The sequence below is a fragment of the Pongo pygmaeus genome, chromosome 18, assembly GCF_028885625.2.
Source record: "Pongo pygmaeus isolate AG05252 chromosome 18, NHGRI_mPonPyg2-v2.0_pri, whole genome shotgun sequence".
Taxonomy (NCBI): Eukaryota; Metazoa; Chordata; class Mammalia; order Primates; family Hominidae; genus Pongo; species Pongo pygmaeus.
The window spans coordinates 14,381,263-14,398,693 of NC_072391.2; positions in this window are offsets into that span (position 1 = coordinate 14,381,263).

Sequence of the window (17,431 nt, forward strand, 5' to 3'; positions counted from 1 at the left end):
GAGGGTTTCTTTCCATAATTGGCTGAGGAGAATCCCAAGTAGGATTGCCAGATAAAATGTAAGACACGAAGTTATCTAGGTAAACAATGAGTAATGTATGCTAAAAAAAGTTACTTGTTATTGATCTGAAATTCAAACCTACCTGGGCATCTTGTGTTTTTATTTGTGAAATCTGGCAACGCTAGCTCTAAGCTTTGTCCTGATTGGCCAGCCCTGGGCTGAATGACAGGCCTGGGCCACTATGTGGGGGAGCTGGGACTGGTCTAAGCCATCAGGTTAATCCTGTGGGAGGGGTGGGGTAATGGGTGTCAACTCCTCCTCCCAACCACTGGACTGAAGTGCTGAGGGGTGCCGGGGAGACCACCCTGGTCCCCCATCATTGGGAAGGTACCAGCTATTGTGTGTCCTTCTCCTGCCCACCCTGGAAGACTTTGACTGGAACGCAGAGTCCATAGGCCCAGGCAACAACTGACTCTGTCTCTCCTCATCCCTATTTAACCAGGGGTCTCACTCATTTTGCATATGGAGGGACTGAGGCAGGGAACCTGGGAAAAAAAGGTGGCTAGCCACTGAGCAGCCCATTATGCAGCAGCACCTATTTGGCATCTCTCTCTCTCTCTTTTTTTTTTTTTTTTGAAGACGGAGTCTCACTCGGTGACCTGGAAATGGGTACGTGGTTTCTTTTTTCTTTTTTTTTTTTTTTTGAAATGCAGTCTCCCTCTGTCGCCCAGGCTGGAGTACAGTGGTGTAATCTTGGCTTACTGGAAACTCCACCTCTTGGCTTCAAGCAATTCTCCTGCCTCAGCCTCCTGAGTAGCTGGGATTACAGGCACGTGCCACCATGCTTGGCTAATTTTTTGTATTTTTAGTAGAGACAGGGTTTCACCATGTTGGCCAGGCTGGTCTCGAACTCCTGACTTCAGGTGAACCGCCCACCTTGGCCTTCCAAAGTGCTGGGATTACAGGCCTGAGCCACTGCACCCGGCCTATTTGGCATCTCTTAATCTGTTTATGCCTGAGATTTTTACAGGGTGGGAACACTGCTGTCACACCCACCAACCAGGAGGTACGGTCGCCCGGTTGCCTATCACTTGTCTTGGTTGTGAGGCATTGTTGCTCTTTATCTGGGGCCCAGGGTGTGCTGGCAGCTAAATCCCATTAGGGAGGGTCACTCCTGGTCTCACAGAGGCCCAGGCTGCGGAAATGACTGGCCCAGGTGACTTGGTGACTTAGCAGGCAGGCTGAGCTCCAACCTAGGGCTACTGGCTTCTGATCTCAGAGGGGCTCTTTCTACCCACACCAGCCCAGCTGAACTTGACTTTCGAGGTCTCTTCCCAGGGAAGATATGGGGACTTTCAGCTTTATAACCCCACCCCTGGTACTTACTACACTCAAGCTCAAGGGAATGCACCAGAACCTGCTCCCCTGCCCCCAACTTTTTTAAAAGACAGGGTCTTGCTATGTTGCCCAGGCGGATCTTGAACTCCTGGGCTCAAGCAGTTCTCCCACTTCAGTCTCCCGAGTAGCTGAAACTACAGGCATGTGCCACCACACCCAGCATGCCCCTGTTTTGTGAAAGCCTGGAAGGGGGACCTCCTGGGTCTGGGGGTTAGGGAGTGACACCCTGAGGCCCCCCGCTTCTCAGAAGCTGGACAGGATGAGGCACTGGTACTCCTGGCCAAATGCATGATGATTCTAGGTGGTACACTGGTGAGCCAGGTTTTATTTTTGTGGTTATTTACTTTCTGTAAAGCCTTTGGGGGAAAAAGTATAAGTAGCCCATCAAACTTGGCTTCACCCGGTCGTGGTAGAGTACTTTCATTTCCAATGAATAATGAATATTTGTTTGTGCGGCCCTCTTGTAAGACTTGTAAGACAGCTATTAGGTAAGTAAAGGTGAAGATAAAATGCGTGGAGATGGCAAATCCTCAGGGATCTGGGAGCCTGGGATGAAATTTGGCAAATGTGGCCTCCGTGGAAGCCGCTGGAAGCCAGAGCCCACAGTTTCCTCCACCCTGAGCTTCCTGGTTGCAGCCGCAGCCAAGCTCTGCTGATGTGTTGGAAAGAGTGACTCCCAGCTGGCCTGCGTCGGAGGTCAGAGTGACCGGGAGCGGGTGCCATGCCTGCTGCTTGGCGCGCCACGCCCAGCCTGGTCAGCAGCTCCCATGGCCCTTGGTGCCCCATCCCTGTGGCCTGCACATGGATCAGGGGCTGGAGCTCTCCTCCCCAGACCAGGAGCTCCCAGGCTCTGGCTCACTCCGTCTGCCAACATCTGAGAAACCCCCAAAGCCAGGTCTGCAACACCCCTCCCCTGAGTCCTCCCCCACTGCCCTGCCACAGCTTCTTGGCGGGACTCTAGGGGGTGAGGGGGTGCAACTGGACACCCATTTCACAGATGCCCCCCCAGCCAACTGGTACATCTAATGTAGCACAGAGCTCAGACCACCAAGACTGGGACCCCAGCTCTGCCACCTCCCCTCCATATCTCACTGAAGCCTTGTGCAGACTGAACAAGCTAAAATAGAAATGCGCTTGGAGCAGGTTGCGGCATACAGGAAGCGCCATGTAAGTGCATGTTCCTGCCGCTGCTGTGGTTAAGCCTCTGGGCTCTCGACCACCATCATTCCTCATTCTTCATTGACTTGCTTTTGGGAGCATCTCTACTCCAGGTCTAAGGCTTTTTTCTTTTGAGAGAGGGTCACGTCACTGTCAGACTGGAGTTCAGTAGCACGATCATAGCTCACTGCAGCCTCGAACTCCTGGCCTCAAGCAATTCTCTCACAGCCTCCCGAGGAGCTAGGATTACAGGTGCACCACCACGCCCAGCTAATTTTTAATTTTTTGGTGGAAATGGGGTCTTGCTATGTTGGGAAGGCTGGTCTTGAACTCCTGGCCGCAAATGATCCTCCTGCCTCAGCTTCCCAAAGTGCTGGGATTACAGGCATGAGCCACCATGCCTGGTCATGTCAGGCTTTGGATGTGTGGAGAGAGCAGGCACTGTCTGCAGAGGACACAGGCAGGTGGCAGGATGATGTTTCCACCCATCCTCAGCTCCTTCCTCACTCTGGCCTGTGCCTAGCGAGGGTGATGGGGTGGGGTGTCCACGAGCCCAAGAAATGGGATGGAGACCTTTGCATCAAGCATGTCTGAAAGGAGAATCTGCCCTGGCTGCGAGATGGGAGTCACTCTTGTTAGTGCTTCACTCTGAGGCACCTCTTCTACGGGACAGGTCCCCAGGTAAGGGCCAGGAGGAGAGTCTGGGACACGTGAAGGCCTGGCAGGTCACCCTTGCACCCTGCAAAATGTGCTATCCTTTCACTGTGAGAATTTTTTGAGACAGGATCCTGCTCTATCACCCAGGCTGGAGTGCAGTGGCGTGATCTTAGCTCACTGCAACTTCCGCCTACCGGGTTCAAAAGATTCTTGTGCCTCAGCCTCCTAAGTAGCTGGGACTGTAGGTGCTCACCAACATGCCAGGCTAATTTTTGTATTTTTAGTAGGGATGGGGTTTCACCACGTTAGCCAGGCTGGTCTCAAACTCCTGACCTCAAGTGATCCTCCTGCCTCAACCTCCCAAACTGCTAGGATTACAGGCATGAGCCACTGTGCCCAGCGAGAATCTCTTCTTGATAGCTAATAAGCCTGACCCCTTTCAAGCATCAGGGCCATGGCCAAGTGTGCGCAGCTGAATGGGTTCCAGTTTTAGAGGGGCCGGGATAGAACTGCCCCTGGGTCCTAGGGGCTCATTCTTCCAGGGGAGAAGGAATGGAAAGGGGCCAGGGAAAGTTTCAGGGAGAAAATGTTTGCAAAGGAGTTCAGTGTTGGGACAAAGCAGAGAAGGTGTCCCAGGAGGGGGGAGCTGGCTGTGCAAAGGCCCTGGGGCATGAAGGAGCCTGTGATACTAGCTCAACTGGGTGGCTTGAAGCCCATCAAGCTCTTATTCTTTACAGATGGGGTAAGGCTGGGGTCAGCTCAGAGACGAGTGAGCTGCCCTGTTGGAGCCCTGGGCACTGTACCTCCCCCCACCCCCACCACCCCAGCTCAAGCCTGGAACACCCCGGTTTCTGTATGAAGTGTCTCAGTGCCTCACTTTATCTGTAAGGAATGTTATCATCTGGGGGATACACAAGAAGAAAAGACAAAGCGTCTTAGGGATTCCTATGTTCGGAGCCCAGCTAGAAGGGCAGCTCTTCCCCAGGTCTGGGGGTGAAGGTCCCATCCCCTAGAGGCTGGCTCCTGTGAGCAGAGCTGCCCTCATGCCAGCCTCTGCTGAACCCCTGCCTGCGTATGTTCCCCTGGGCAGGCGCATCTCTGGGGCCACCCCAGCAGGGCCATGGGCTGCCCATTTGTCCCTTGAGTACCACCACCCTTTTGTTCTTGTGGGGTGTGGCTACCTTTTTACTTCTCTGTGAAGAGATGGTGCTTCAGGGAAGGGAAGGAAAGTCAGGGGTGACCGTGACATGTGGGCACTGGCCAGTTCTCACAGCCGCCTGGGTGGCAGGCCTGGCCAGCCCCACGGTATGGAGGAAACTGAGGCTGAGTCACATCGGGTTGAGTGAGTTGGCATTGCTTCTGAATTTGGTGACTGAGAGTCATCCCCTCTGCCCTGGAGCCCCTGCTGCCATCCCCTGGCACTGGAGCCCCTTGTGACATTTGATGCTCAGAGGGCCAGGAGCTGTGGTAGGCTGGGCTGGGCACTACCGGCTTGGCTGGGGCTCCCTCCCTGCTCCCCACGCTCCCAGCTTGCTGGGTCCAACTGGCCGTTTTTGGTGGGAGCTGTTGTCCTTGGAGGCAAGGGGGTCAGGGGCGGGAGTACCTGGGTTCTTCCAGTCCCTGTCTTTCCTCCAGGAAATCTTTAAATCTGCAGGTAAAGCACTTAGTTCAAAGCCACCCCCAGAAAGTGTTATTTTTAATTGTAAAGTATGTTCAGGCCAGGTGCAGTGGTGTGTGCCTGTCATCCCAACGTTTTGGGCAGCTGAGGCGGGAGCACAGCTTGAGGCCAGGTGTTTGAGATAAGCCTGGGCAGCATTGTGAGATCCCATCTCTACAAAAAATTTTAAAAGTTAGTCACATGTGGTGGCATCTGCCTGTAGACTCAGCTGGTAAGTCTGGTAGCAGGTCTTTAAGTGGAAACAGTTGTTTTCTTTTCTTCTTCTTCTTTTTTTTTTTTTTTTTTTTTTTTTTGAGACAGAGTTTCACTCTTGTTGCCAGGCTGGAGTGCAATGGTGCGATCTCGGCTCACTGCAAACTCTGCCTCGTGGGTTCAAGTGATTCTCCTGCCTCAGCCTCCCAAGTAGCTGGGACTACAGGCACCCGCCACCATGCCCAGCTAATTTTTTGTATTTTTAATGGAGACAGCGGGGTTTCACCATGTTGACCAGGCTGATCTCGAACTGCTGACTTCAGGTGATCCACCCTCCTCAGCCTCCCAAAGTGCTGGGATTACAGGCGTGAGCCATGGTGCCTTACTTTTTTTTTTACTTTTTGAGACAGAGTCTCACTCTGTTGCCCGGGCTGCAGTACAGTGGTACAATAATGGCTCACTGCAGCCTTGAACTCCTGGGCTCAAGTGATCCTCCCACCTCAGCCTCCCAGGTAGCTGAGACTACAGGTACGCACCACCGTGTCCAGCTAATTTTTAATTTTTTGTAGAGATAGGGTTCTGTCATGTTGCCCAGGCTGGTCTCAAACTCCTGGTCTTAAGCAATTTGCCTGCCTCAGCCTCCCAAAGTGTTGAGATTGCAGGCACGAGCCACCGTGCCCGGCCCAGATAGCCATTTTCTACCCTGTGTTTCCATCCCAGCAAGTGTTCAAGCTATAAACATGCTTTGGGTTTTTTTGCTTGTTTGTTTTTTATTTATTTATTTTTTTTTGAGATGGAGTTTTGCTCTTGTTGGCCAGGCTGGAGTGCAATGGCATGATCTCAGCTCACTGCAACCTCTGCCTCCCAGGTTCAAGCGATTCTCGTGCCTCAGCCTCCCAAGTAGCTGGGTGCCCATCACCACGTCCAGCTAATTTCATATTTTTAGTAGAGACGGGGTTTCACCATGTTGGCCAGGCTGGTGTAATCTCAGCACTTTGGGAGGCCAAGGTGGGCGGATCACGAGGTTAGGAGATCGAGACCATCCTAACTAACATGGTGAAACCATGCCTCTACTAAAAATACAAAAAATTAGCCGGGCGTGGTGGCGGGCGCCTGTAGTCCCAGCTACTCAGGAGGCTAAGGCAGGAGAATGGCGTGAGCTCAGGAGGCGGAGCTTGCAGTGAGCCGAGATTGCGCCACTGCACTCCAGCCTGGGCAACAGAGCGAGACTCCGTCTCAAAAAAAAAAGAAACAACTCCTGACCTAAGGTGATCCACCCGCATTGGCCTCCCAAAGTGCTGGGATTACAGGCATGAGCCACCGCGCCCAGCCTTGTTTTTTTTTAAATAAAGAGACAGGGTCTTGCTCTGTCACCCAGGCTGGAATGCAGTGACGTGATCACAGCTCACTATACCCTCAAACTCCTGGGCTTGAGCCATCCTCCTCCCTCAGCCTCCCGAGAAACTGAGTCTGTAGGCAGATGCTACCACATGTGGCTAATTTTTAAAATTTGTTTGTAGAGACAGGATCTCATGATGTTGCCCAGGCTTATCTCAAACTCCTCGCCTCAAGCCATGTTCCCACCTCAGCTGCCCAAAATGTTGGGATGACAGGCATGCGCCACTGCACCTGGCCTGAACATACTTTAAACTTTAAAAGAACACTTTCTGGGGGCGGGTTTGAACTAAGTGCTTTACCTGCAGATGTAAATGGCAGCTCCTCAACCTAATGACTGTGTAACCTTGGGAAAGTTTATCAATCTCTCTGAGCCTTAGTTTCTCATCTGGCAAATGAGGGTAGTAACAGCATCATATATTGAAGGATTTAATGCACCTAGAGCCCTTAGCGCAGAGCCTGGCACCAAGTCGGCCCTGGGCACGGCCATAGCCACTTCGCTTGACCGTCAAGGCAACCCTGTGAGATTCGTGTTGTCATCAGGCCCATTTTCTAGTTGACAAAACTGAAGCCCCAAAGCAAGTAAGTGCTTCCCCCGAGGTCAAGTCATCATTTAAAAATCCTGAAATAATGGCGCCGTCAAGGGGGTCAGGTGGAGTGAACCAGCACAGCCCCTCCCGTCCCCTCACCACGCTGAGGGCTCTCGGCCCCCCTGCAGTGACATCACCACTCCCAGCCTTCCCTGGCCCAGGAGCCAACTCCTCTCCAGCCCCCGACTCTGGGGCAGCCCAGGGAGCCTGTGTTGCCAATGCCACCTCTTCTTGGGAGCTTTCCCCTCCCTAAGACCCTGTCCCATTGGGAGCCATCATAGTGATTACCCAACTCCACCCCACCCAGTTTCCAGGAAGCCCCAAGCAGCCCTGGACCCCTTTCCGCCCTGCCCTGCAGGTGTCCTGACACACATGTGACCTGGCGCGGCCAGATTCCACGAGGGTGTTTAAGCGTTATTTATTTGCTTTACCGCACATGTGGACACACAGCCGTCTGCAAGAATTCCCGGGCTGAGCAGCGTGAGTCAGCGCTCCGGTGCACGCCTGCGTGCGGGTGTCTGGGTGTACGTGAGCCCACCCATGCATATCGGCTTGGTAGAGTTACATCTTCATTATGGAAAATTTCAAAAATGCACAGTGGAGAAGACCGAGCCGTCATTCTGGCATCCCCGCCCTTGCTTCGGCAGCAGAAGCATTTTGCCAATCTAGTTTCACCTCCTTGCGGGCTCCCTCTCCGGCCTCTTCCCTTTCTTGGCTGGAGTATTTCAAAGCGAATTGCCGACATCATACCATGCATGTCATTTTTTAAAACTTTAAATTTTGAAATCATAATAGATCCACAGGAATTGCAGAGATTACCCAGTGGCCCTGTGTACCCCTCACCTATTTCCCCCCAATGGCTACACCTCACATGATCTACAATATCCAATGTCCAATATCATTATCTGTCATATCAAAACTTGGCAATTGACATTGGTATTAATAGAATGCGCATGTATAGTTTTTGATTTTTATTATTTTGAGACAGAGTCTCTCTCTGTCGCCCAGGCTGGAGTACAGTGGTGCAATCTCCTCTCACTGCAAACCTCTGCCTCCTGGATTCAAGCAATTCTCATGCCTCAGCCTCCGGAGTAGCTGGGATTACAGGCGCCCACAACTACAACCAGCTCATTTTTGTATTTTTTTTTTTTTTTTTTGGACAGAGTCTTGCTCTGTCACCCAGGCTGGAGTGCAGTGGCACGACCTTGGCTCACTGCAAGCTCCGCCTCCCGGGTTCATGCCATTCTCCTGCCTCAGCCTCCCTAGTAGCTGGGACTACAGGCACCTGCCACCACGCCTGGCTAATTTTTTTGTATTTTTAGTAGAGACGGGGTTTTACCGTGTTAGCCAGGATGGTCTTGATCTCCTGACCTTGTGATCTGCCCGCCTCAGCCTCCCAAAGTGCTGGGATTACAGGCGTGAGCCACCACACCTGGCCTCATTTTTATATTTTTAATAGAGATGGGGTTTCACCATGTTGGCCAGGCTGGCCTTGAACTCCTGGCCTCAAGTGCTCTGCTCACTTTGGCCTCCCAACGTGCTGGGATTACAGGCGTGAGCCACCGCCCCAACCTGCATGTATAGTTTTATGCTATTTTGTCTGTGTAGATTCACACAGCCACCATTGCAACAAAAAACAGAATCACCCTATCACCACCAAGATCCCCAGGCAGTCACACTCACCCCATTCCCCCACTGTCCCTGCCCCCCAGCAGCCATTAATCTGGTCTCCATCTCTGTAACTTTGTCATTTGAGAATGCTATAGAAACAGAATCACCCAGGATGTGACTTTTGAGGTTGGCTTTTTTCCCCAGGCAGCATAAACACCCTTGAGATCATCCAAGCTGTGGCGAGTATCAGCCGCTCATTTGTCTTATTGCTCAGTGGTATTCCGCGGTGTGGAGGGGCCATGGTTTGCTGAACCGGTCGACTATTGAGAGGCATCTGCACTGTTTCCAATTTGGAGCTGTTATGAATAAAGCTGCTACAGGTTTCCATGTGGACATCAGCTTTCATTTGTCTGGGATAAATGCCCAGGAGTGTGATTGTATAAATGTCTAAGTTTATATTAAGTTTTCAGGAAACAGACAAGCTCTTCTCCAGAGCGGCTGTGCAGGCGGATCATTGTGGGGGGGAAAGTGAAGCATTTGTTGCTGGGGGCCCAAAGAGCTGGCCCCGGTGACCCTGAGCAGTCCGTGTTCGGCTCACACTACCCAGCACTCACCGTGCCCTGGGTGCTATGCTGTTACAGGATGTGACCCCTGTTACAGGATGTTTAGTCCCCACTTTACAGAAGAGAAAACTAAAGTTAGCAGGCTGAGCAACTGGCCCCAAGCCACTCAAACTCAAAGTAGGAGCATCAGAATTCAAATCCAGGTCGGGCTCAGTGGCTCACGCCTGTAATCCCCCCACTTTGGGAGGCCGAGGCAGGCGGATCACCTGAGGTCAGGAGTTCAAGACCAGCCTGGCCAACATGGCGAAACTCCGTCTCTACTAAAAATACCAAAATTAGCCAGACGTGGTGGCAGGCGCCTGTAATCCCAGCTACTCAGGAGGCTGAGGCACGAGAATTGCTTGGACCTAGGAGGCGGAGGTTGCAGTGAGCCGAGATCTTGCCACTGCATTCCAGAGTATGCAATTCAGGCTTGGTGCAGTGGCTCACGCCTATAATCCGAGCACTTTGGGAGGCCAAGACAGGCAGATCACTGGAGGTCAGGAGTTGGAGACCAGCCCGGGCAACATAGTGAAACCCCATCTCTACTAAAAATACAAAAATTAGCCGGGCATGGTGATGCAAACCTGTAGTCCCAGCTACTCAGGAGGCTGAGTCACGAGAATGGCTTGAACCTGGGAGGCAGAGGCTGCAGTGAGTTGAAATTGCACCACTGCACTCCAGCCTGGACGACAGAGCGCAACCCTGTCTCAAAAAACAGAATTCAAATATAGCCCCATTGGGGTTGATACTCAACCTCGTTGGGTGGCAAGAATTGGTGCTGAATGTTTTGGGGGGACAGTGGGTAGACCTGGGGAGTTGGGGGGAAGTCCCTGGCAGGAGGAATACAGACCCCACTGGCAGAAGGGGTGAAGGGGGCCTGGCTTCCTCTCTCTCCTGGCGAGGCTGACCTGGCTCCTGCCCCCTGATCTTTGCCTTACGTCCCTCCTCTCTCCGTCACAGGGGAAGCTGTTGTTCTGTTGCTCCTGGGTCCCCTTGGTCTCGACAGGTGCATCTGTCTTCCCTGGCACTCAGTCCTGTGGGGGAGAATCCTTACCCAGCCCCGTCTGCACCTAGAACCTCCAGCATCCCCGTCGTAACACAGGGGTAACACAGAAAACTTACTCTTTGTTCTTCGTCCTACTCTGCAGCAAGCTCTGAGTCTGCACCCTCTTTGTGGGGTTTTGGTGTGGTGAGGGGCTATCGGTGGTGAGGGGCTATTGGTGGTGAGGATGGCGATGCCTACCCTCTGCTGGGCTCAGTGGCTGGCGCTTGAGTATATGATCTCACGTGACTGGCATGACTGCCCTGCAGCAGGTGTTATTACCGCTGCTTTAGAGACACACAGCAGGGGTCTCAGCTAGATGAGGCTCATCCAGCTCGCAAGTGACAGAGCTGGGATTTGAAACCATGTCCGTCTGACCCCAAAATCTGAGCTAAGCAGTTAGCAGTTAGGAAGGGTGTTTGTTTGTTTGTCTCCCTCTGTTGCCTAGGCCAGTGCACAGTGGTGCAATCTCAGCTCACTGCCTCCCAGGTTCAAGTGATTCTCCTGCCTCAGCTTCCTGAGTACCTGCGATTATAGGCATGCATCACCACACATGGCTAATTTTTTGTATTTTTAGTAGAGACAGGGTTTTACCATGTTGGCTGGTCTTGAACTCCTGACCTCAAGTGAGCTGCCTGCCTTGGCCTCCCAAAGTGCTGGGATTATAGGCGTGAGCCACTGTGCCCGGCCCTGGAAGGGTGTCTTGTCAATGCTGCTGGAGAAGGCTTGTCTTTCATGCCCAGGATGGGGCAGCCTGGGACTCTGTGGTATCTGGACTCAGGCACAAGTTGCCCAGCTACCTGGATGTGAGTCCTCAGGGATCCAGGTGCCCTTCCACAGGGACCTCACTCTGCTCAGGAGCCACTGGAGCAGCTCAGTGTGAACCCCGTGTTTCTGCTCTGCTCCGCCCACGGCTCTTGGGTGAAGCCTCCACTCTGGCCTGAGGTCCCAGGCCTGCCCTTAAGTCACATCTCACCTTCCTAGCTGTGTGAGCCCAGGCAGGCGGCTCAGGCTCTCTCAGCCTCCTCACCTCTTCCAGGGGGGGAAATTAGTCTCTCCCATTTCAGGAAGTCCCAGCCGTGGATACTCTGCTGACCCGAAAGACACTCAGTGGTCAGAAGGGGGATGTTGAGCCTGGTGGGTGAGGTCCCTGCACCCCTGGCCCCAGCCCTGGTCCCTACTACACACAGTGTGACCCAGAACAAGTGGCTTTAGCTCTGGGCTTCCTTTCCCACTTAGCAAAGATGGCCCTTCTGACAGGTTTGCATAGCTGGCTCAGGAGGTGGCTCTTTGTGAATCATGAGGTGCTACACATGTGTGAAGCTTTTCTGGTTCATCAAGCTACAAGCTTGGGACTGTGTATTTTTTATTTGAGTCTGCTTCTTTTTTGTGGCTCTGATTTTTGTTGTTGTTTATTTAATTTTTCTGTAGAGCTGGGTTCTCAACTATGTTGCTCAGGCTGGTCTCAAATTCCTGGGCTCAAATGATCTGCCTGCCTCTGCCTCCCAAAGTTCTGGGATTACAGGTGGGAGCCACTACATCCAGCCTGATCTTTTTTTTTTTTTTAGACGGAGTCTCACTCTGTCACCAAGGCTGGAGTGCAGTGGCATGATCTCGGTTCGCTGCAACCTCTGCCTCCTGGGTTCCAGCGATTTTCTTGCCTCAGCCTCCTGAGTAGCTGGGACTACAGACACCTGCCACTATGCCTGACTGATTTTTAATAGAGACAGGGTTTCACCATATTGGCCAGGCTGGTCTCAAACTCCTGACCTTGTGATCTGTCCACCTCAGCCTCCCAAAGTGCTGGGATTACAGGCGTAAGCCACTGTGCCTGGCCCTGATTTTGTTTTTTAAGGCTTAGCTGGGCAAGTGTATTTCTAGTCAAATTATAGTATCTGTACAGCTGGGGGTGTGGGGAACAGGATCCCTTCCTCCATTCACTTGCTTTGGTTTGATGTTTCCTGAGCATCTGTTGTGTGCCAGGCCCAGTGCTGGGATGGAGAAAGAAGCCAGGCAGGGCGTCAGCCCTAGAGGTGCCCATGGTCCACTGGGGTATCAGGAGTAAACAGCCCATCCAATCCAGGGTGATATGCATAGCAAATGAGGGGTGTTGCAGGAGGGAACCTGACCACCCTCCAACACCAGGCTAGGTGGAAGAGGGCTGATCAGGGAACTTCCTGGAGGCAGAGGAACCCCAGATGAGTTGTAAGAGATTGAGGGGATCTGGGTAGGCAGAGAAGTGGAGAGGGGACCTTCCAAGCAGAAGGAACAGCATGAGCAAAGGCTGGGGGTGTGAATTGCAGGCGTGTGAATTACCCAAATCCCCTCCCCAGGGCTCTTCCTGCTGGATGATGAGGTTCACCTTAATACTGGGCTGCTCCTACCACACCCAGTTTGCACCTTGGACCAGTGAGTTGTCCTTCTCTGTCCTAAAGTTTTCCAAAACCATCCAGCCGTTTGTCTGGCTATCTATTTTCTATTCATTGATCTATTCACCCATCCATCTATTAATTCGTTTATCTATGCATGTATTCATCTGTCTCTTCATTTGTCATCCATCCATCCACTTATTCATCCATATAATCCAGCCATTTATTTATAAAGCATTCATCCATCTATCCATTCATCTATCCATCCATGCATCCACCTGTGTATCCATCTAATCATCTGTTTCTCCATGTCTCTGCTTGCCTGTCCATCCATCCATCCATCCATCTGTCTGTCCATCCACCTATTTATCCAGCCAGCCACACATCCAACAAACATCTGTTGAGTGCTGACGATGTGCCAAGATCTGCTGGGCAGAGCCTTGCTGGGGAGGTGCAGGGGAAGTGATGAGCAGATGTGGGCTGAGGTTTGCCTCACTCCCTGCCAGGGCCCTGCCCAAAATGGGCACAGACTTGCCACCGGGGTTCCTCCCCATCCTGGGCTGCCTGGTCTTGTTAGGAGGGAGGCAGCCCTCACCTCTGGGCTTGGGAAAATGTCCCTGGCATTCTACTCTTGAGAGTGTCACTGTATTAGTCCGTTTTCCTACTGTTGTAAGAACTGCCTGGGACTGGGTAATTTATAAAGGAAAAAGGTTTAATTGACTCATAGTTCAGCATGTCTGGGGAGGCCTCGGGAAACTTACAATCATGACGGAAGGCAAAGGGGAAGCAAGCACCTTCTTCACAAGGTGGCAGGAAGAACTGCCAAGTGATGGGGGAAAGAGTCCCTTATAAAACCATCAAATCTGATGAGAACTCACTATTCTAACAGTACCGGGAAATTGCCCCCATGATCCGATTACCTCCACCTGGTCTCTCCCTTGACGTGTGGGGATTACAATTCAAGATGAGATTTGAGTGGGGACACCAATTCAAGATGAGATTTGAGTGGGGACACCAATTCAAGATGAGATTTGAGTGGGGACACCAATTCAAGATGAGATTTGAGTGGGGACACCAATTCAAGATGAGATTTGAGTGGGGACACCAATTCAAGATGAGATTTGAGTGGGGACACAAAGCCAAACCATATTGGTCACCTCCACAGACGGTGGGTGAGAAAATGCACCCAGACCGCAGAAGGCCACACATTCCCCAGGTCACCTGCCTCCCTCCTGCTCCAGCCTCAAACATCACCCCTTGCTGCCTTTCTAGGGACAGATGTGAACTCTGGGCCGTCCTCAGTCACTGCTGCTGATCTGTTCAGCTCTTCTTCCTCATCCCAGGTCTTTGGGTTTCCAGACAAGATGCCAAATATTTGTGCTGCCCCCTGAGCATTTTTTTCACAAGATGGGATCTTTCTATGTTGGCCTTGAACTCCTGGTCCCTCCCCCCACCTTGGCCTCCCAAAGTGCTGGGATTACAGGCATGAGCCACAGTGCCCAGCCCCACCGATCTTCTTGGTAGCCCATTCTCAGCTAGTCCCAGAGCCTCAAAGCAGCCTTTTTAGCTCTTGGGAAAGCCAAAGTTATTGCTAACCTCACTGTGGAGCCCTTCTCGTGTCCCTGAACCAGCAGACTTATGACCTGGGCTTATATCTGTTCACTTAGGATGTGAAAATACCAACCCCCTGCCTCTCAGGTTCAGAGGGTTCCAGGGTGCAGATGGGGCTGGGTTGGGGTGCCCCCCACTGCAGGACCAAGGTGCCAGGAAAGGCAGAGCCACCCATTGGGGCCAAGGGGACCCAGCCAGCACTAGAGCAATGGCTCTACCTGTGATGGACAGAGGAGGAGCCTGGGGCAAAGACTGGGAGGCAGGACTGGGTCAGCCTGGCCAGGAAATAGCAGGAGCCAGGCCCCTTCCCCTGCTCCTGTCAGTGGAGTCTTTGCTCCCCCTCCCAGCCCGTCCCTCCCAAAACCCATGGTCTGCTCACTGTCCCCGAGGCCACAGGGCATTGTGCAGAGCTGACATCATTCAATGTGTCTGCAGCGGTCACCAGCTGTGCAAGATGACATTTTTAGATCACTCCAGGAGCTGGTACGTGTGTCCAGGTAAGAGGTGAACTTGGTGACTTTCATAATCAGGAAAAAATATTAAGCTGCCTGTACCTACGCATTTCAGTTTCCTAGGGGTGTTGTAAAAAAATCACCACAAACAGGGTGGCTTAAAACAACAGAAATGGGTTTTCTCAGAGCTCTGTAGACCAGAAGACAGAAATCAAGTTGCCCAGCAGGGCCACTGGGTACACTCACAGGTAGCTGGGGTGAGGATTTCAACATATCTTTTTGGGGAATATAATTGGGCTCACAGCACCATAGGGCCCTGGTTTTGTTTAAAAACCACATTGGTGGCTGGGTGGAGTGACTCATGCCTGTAATCTCAGCACTTTGGGAGGCCGAGGCGGGAGATCCTCTTGAGCCCAGGGGTTCAAAACCAGCCTAGGCAACATAGCCAGACCCTGTCTCTACAAAAAATTTAAAAATTAACCAGGCGTGGTGGTGTGCACCTGTAGTACCAGCTCCTTGGGAGGCTAAATGAGGAGGATCACTTGAGCCCAGGAGGTGGAGGCTGCAGTGAGCCATAATCGTGCCACTGCACTCCAGCCTGGGCCACAGAGTGAGACCCTGTTTCTAAAAAACTTTTTTAATTTGAAAGACAAAAAAACACACACTTTCATATCATGTTCTGTTTCTTGATCCAGATGCTTGTTACATGGGAGTTTTTGCCCGAAAAATCCATCAAGCTATACACTTATGATCCATGCATTTTTCTGCACATATGTTATATTTCAATCAACGTATTCTAAAGCACACACGTGCTGAAAACAGCCGACCTACCATGGGGTTAACAGAGGCCTCCCCTGGGGGGTAGGTTTATGGATTTCATTTTCTCCGTTATGTTCCAAGTTGTCTGCAATAAGCCTGCATTCACTTTGTGGAATAAAAAATACATGTATGTTATTAAAAAAGTGCTAGAGATGGCACATTCCCTCTCAGATCCTTCCCTGCCCCCGAAACTATTGTAAAACGAGGTGAGGATTCGAATGGAAATTTGGCTGCCTCAAGATTCTTTCCAAATTAATATTTTTAGTGCCATTACGCACCGCTTCAAATGTCCTGCTAATGATATGTTGTCCTGATTATCCAAACTGTCTTTCTGCAGAGTGATTTGTGTGGCTCCAGCAGGAATCTCACCTGTGTCCTCTTCCGGAGGGCGAGGTAATAATAGGACTGACCTCATGGGTGGCCAGGAGGCTTAGTTGGGATAACGCACATGAAACCCCATGCACAGGGCTCTGGCACAGGGGACCGGTTGCCGCAAGTACCCTCCTGATTAGGGAATGCCCAGAGAGCGGCCCAGGTGCCTCAGGGTCCTCGGTTCGTGGCTCAGTTTATTTGGGGAAGTCTGAGACCCTCCCCTGTTCCACGTTTTCATCCCTGAGGGATGGACAGGGATGCTGGGGGCTGCCCTTCTCCGGCATGTTTTCCCTTTTTGCTCCCCCACTTTTTAAATTTAAATTTAAATTTTTATTTATTTTGTTTTTTTGAGACGGAGTCTCACTCTGTCACCCAGGCTGGAGTGCAGTGGTGCCATCTCAGCTCACTGCAACCTCTGCCTCCTGGGCTCAAGTGATTCTCTTGCCTCAGCCTCTCAAGTATCTGGGACTACATGTGCCTGCCACCATGCCTGGCTACTTTTTGTATTTTTAGTAGAGATGGGATTTCACCATGTTGGCCAGGCTGGTCTTGAACTCCTGATCTCAAGTGATCTGTCCACCTCAGCCTCCCAAAGTACTGAGATTACAGGCGTGAGCCGCTGCGCCCGGCCCAGCTTTGCCCCCTTTTAATGAATCTTGGTGCCCTTTTCCTTCTGTCTTCCTCACTTGTTAGGGTTGTGTGCTATTTCATCTTGTGCGTTTAAGACGTGCGGTCGTGACTGTTCTGTGATCACGGGAAAGCTCAAAGGAAGCTGACAGCGGTGAGATGGTGGCAGGACTGGAGGAGACAGAGAGGGGACGTGTGTGCTTCTGTCTCCTGGGTCTCCTCTGCCACCCAACCCCCCGCCCATGGCTTTGGAATTTGGGCTGAGTTGTATATGAAACTGGTCTCCTTGGCCAATATCTGTCCAAATTACCAATGCAGAAATCCTCTGTCCCAGCTGGTCTGCAGCCCAGCAGTAATCCTACAGATAAACTGGGGTTTGTGAGACCTTATTTACCTCTGAGGTTATTTTTTGCAACATTGTAAAAGTGAAAGATTGAAACAACCTAAACCCTCTTCCGTAGGGCACTAGTTAAAAATAAATGGCACCATCTGTATAACTGAATATGCTATGCAGCTGTGAAAAACCAGGGTGGAACCATTTCCAAGCTTTATTAGGTAAGAGAAGCAAGTATGCACAAAGCAAGTATACCTCTTTGTGTAGAAAGGGGAGGACGTGAGAATATATTCGTGTGAGCTTACATTGCATAAACTGTAGCTACTCACTGAATGGTGAAATGTTACTTGTGGAGGTGGAAGTGAAACTTCGTGGTTAGGGGACTTGGGGTTGAGAGCAAGACACAGATTTGTTCATTGCCTTTTGGTGAGCATGTACACGCACAACTTTTCAAAATCTTAAACTTAGAAAAATGTAACATCGTTAAAGCATAGCATGTTTTGAGTGTAGCGGTTTGGGTT